Source organism: Pristiophorus japonicus, chromosome 4, assembly GCF_044704955.1.
Source record: "Pristiophorus japonicus isolate sPriJap1 chromosome 4, sPriJap1.hap1, whole genome shotgun sequence".
In the NCBI taxonomy this organism is placed as follows: Eukaryota; Metazoa; Chordata; class Chondrichthyes; family Pristiophoridae; genus Pristiophorus; species Pristiophorus japonicus.
Genome location: NC_091980.1, coordinates 279,434,766 through 279,438,466, shown reverse-complemented (window position 1 = coordinate 279,438,466; position 3,701 = coordinate 279,434,766). Strand labels below are relative to the sequence as shown.

General features: G+C 46.6%; 1 non-coding gene across 1 annotated transcript; it reads left to right on the top strand.

The window, feature by feature from the left end:
- Positions 1–883: 883 nt before the first annotated feature.
- On the top strand, positions 884–955 carry trnam-cau (transfer RNA methionine (anticodon CAU)). The gene has a single exon. It is a non-coding gene; the product is annotated as a tRNA-Met (tRNA).
- The last annotated feature ends 2,746 nt before the right edge of the window (positions 956–3,701 follow it).

The window sequence follows — 3,701 nt, the reverse complement described above, 5'->3', positions numbered from 1 at the left end:
ACCGAACTCATCATCCCCAGCAGCCCGGCAAGGCCGGCTGCCCAACAACCCAATGAAGAACTGACCAACCCAGCCACACCAGCATTTGTACCGAGAAGATCGACAGGGAGCGCAATCTCCCAGATTGTCTCACCTTGTAAATAAGTGTACAGTTGACTTCCCGGGGGAGTGATGTTATGTAGTTAACCCCTTGTAAACTGCATCATACCTGACCACCAAAGGGCCTACCTGTTGGAGTCCCAAGGGATCCCAGCATCCCTTGGGAGCACAGTATATAAGCAGGCCTTCCACGAGGTACCTGCTCTCTGGAGCCTTAATAAAGAGCTAAGGTCACACTTGCTCATTGCACACAGTACTCAGTCTGACCATTCATAATGAGTGTAATAGTAGCCAAGTTTGCTGATGATACAAAGATGGGTGGGAAAGCAAATTGTGAGGAGTACACAACAAATCTGCAGAGGGATATAGACAGGCTAAGTGAGTGGGTCAAAATCTGGCAGATGGAGTATAATGTCAGAAAATGTGAGCTTATCCACTTTGGCAGTAAAAATAAAAAAGCAAATTACAATTTAAATGGAGAAAAATTTTAAAGTGTTGCAGTACAGAGGGACCTCGGGTGCCCTTGTGCATGAAACACAAAAAGTTAGTATGCAAGTCCAGCATTAATTAGGAAGGCAAATGGAATGTTGGCATTTATTGCACGGGGGATAGAGTATAAAAGCAGAGAGGTCCTGCTACAACTGTACAGGGTTTTGTAAGGCCACACCTGGAGTACTGTGTACCGTTTTGTTCTCCGTATTTAAGGATGGATATTGAAGCATTGGAGGCTGTTCAAAGAAGGTTCAATAGGTTGATTCCGGAGATGAGGGGGTTGACTTACGAAGCCCGGCTAGCTCAGTCGGTAGAGCATGAGACTCATAATCTCAGGTTGTAGGTTCGAGCCCCACGTTGGGCAATTACTCTATAGAGGGTATGGTAGCATAGTGGTGATGTTACTGGACTAGTAATCCAGATATGTGAGTTCAAATCCCATCACGGCAGCTGGCGGATTTAGATTCAGACAATTTGTAAATGGTATGTTGGCCTTCAAAATTAGGGGATTTGAGTATAGGAGCAGTTTTCAGTGCCTTGGTGAGGCCTCACCTGGAATATTGTGTTCTGTTTTGGTCTCCTAATCTGAGGAAGGACGTTCTTGCTATTGAGGGAGTGCAGCGAAGGTTCACCAGACTGATTCCCGGGATGGCTGGACATATGAGGAGAGATTGGATCAACTGGGCCTTTATACACTGGAATTTAGAAGAATGAGAGGTGATCTTATAGAAACATATGAGATTCTGACGGGACTAGACAGGTTAGATGCGGGAAGAATGTTCCTGATGTTGGGGAAGTCCAGAACCAGGGGACACAGTCTTAGGATAAGGTATAGACCATTTAGGACTGAGATGAGGAGAAACTTCTTCAATCAGAGAGTTGTTAACCTGTGGCATTCCCTACCGCAGAGAGTTGTTGATGTCAGTTCACTGGATATATTCAAGAGGAAGTTCGATATGGCCCTTACGGCTAAAGGGATCAAGGGGTATGGAGAGAAAGCAGGAAAGGGGTACTGAGGGAATGATCAGCCATGATCTTATTGAATGGTGGTGCAGGCTCGAAGGACAAATGGCCTACTCCTGCATCTATTTTCTATGTTTCTATGTTTCTATATAGGTTGAGTAGGTTGGGCCTATACATATTGGAGTTCAGAAGAATGAGAGGTGATCTTATCGAAACACATAAGATAATGAGGGGGCTCGACAAGGTGAATGCAGAAAGGATATTTCCACTCATAGGGGAAACTAAACCCAGGGGACATAGGGCTAGATTTTACACTTTTTTTGCATGCATAACGCCCACTTAATGTCCATTTTATCGCTGAAATGAGGTATAACGCCCAGATAGCGCACATTTAGCCACAAACTGAAAACTGGCGTCAGTTCTCGGACACTTTTTGCCAAGCTTTACTTTCCTCATGTACGTAACACCGGGAAAAAATAATAACGCTCGCCCACTTTTTTTGGGCAGAATCATCAGAATGGGTGAAACCAATGCCCATAATATCGCCCAGCATTACTTTCCACACATAATTAGCGCCGAGATTCAATAATATCGACTTCTCACTTTTATTTTGTCGTAAAGGTCACATTTGCCAAAACAAATGCTCAGGAGATCGCCCAGCATCACTTTCATTACCTCGCACACATCTCGCCCACAATATCACTCGCCCAAAAAACCACTTGGAAAAAGTGGAACTAACCAGAACTACTCACAGCGGTATGGATGCCATGTTCTAAATCACATGTCGCATCATTTAAAAAGCTGCTCTGCTTCAATCTCAGGGGAGCTCGGATGTACTCTGGAGGTCTTTTGAGGTGATGTGAACATCTGACCAAACATCTTTATTATACTGTGGACGATTGGAATTTAATAGGTGTCTTCGTCGGGACATTCATTCTTTGTGACCAATCGCTGGAAAACAGATAGCTATTGGAATGGGGCCTGTCATTTCTCACCCTCTCTTGATGACCACTTACATGCTGCAGACTCGAGATGGCAGAAGGTACGCTCCACAGCATCGTGTGCCCAATGTAAGACGTGACAGACTGATGAGGAGGACCAGACGTTACATCCCCCTGCAAGTACAGGGAGAAGCAGTCTTACCTCAACTTGCCTGACACTACCTGCCTTCGGAGACTGTGCTTCCACAAAGAGGTTATCAGTGAGATATGCCAGCTCATCAGGGGAGATCTTCAGCCTGCCAGCCCCATCAGGACTGCACTGTCTGTCGAGGTCAAAGTCACCGCGGAACTGTCGTTCTACGCGTCAGGTTCTTTTCAGGCCTCAGCCGGCGACATTTGCAGTTTGTCTAAGCATGCCACACATCGCTGCATTAAACAGGTCACTGAAGCCCTTACGCACGCAGGATGGACTTGATCAGCTTCTCTTTGACCAGGGAGGCTCAAATTGAGAGTGCTCTAGGATTCTACTGAATTGCTAACTTCCCCAAGGTGCAGGGAGCAATAGACTGTATGCACATCGTGATGCGGGCACCTTTTCAGGAGGCAGAGGCTTTCAGGAACTGCAAGGAATTCCACTCCCTGAATGTGCAACTCGTTGTTGACCACCAGCAAATTATTATGGCAGTGAATGCTAAATTTCTGGGCAGCATTCATGATGCTCACATCCTGTGTGAGAGCACTGTATCTGACTTGTTTAACAATCAGCCACAAGGTCAATGCTGGATGCTTGGTAACAAAGGGTACGGCCTCGCCCCCTGCGTGACACCCACACTGAAGCCAAGAAGCGATACAACGAGGCGACAGAGCCATTCGCAATATCATGGAGAAAACCATTGGAGTGCTTAAACAATGCTTTAGATGCCTGGACCACTCAAGAAGTGAGCTCCAATACCACCCTGAGCAGGTAGCTCAATTTGTGGTGGTGTGCTCCATGCTTCACAACTTGGCTCTCAGGAGGGGACAAGAATTGCCAGAAGTGTGTGACAGTCCACCTCAGGAGAGAGAGAAAGAGGAGGACAAGGAGGTGGACACTGACCTCGGGCCACATAATCAGGCTGATGCTGAAGCTATGCCCCTGCCCCCCTGTAGACCGCATGAAAGGGCCCGTGGTGGCATCATAGCTCCAAGACTCTTACATCAGAAGCT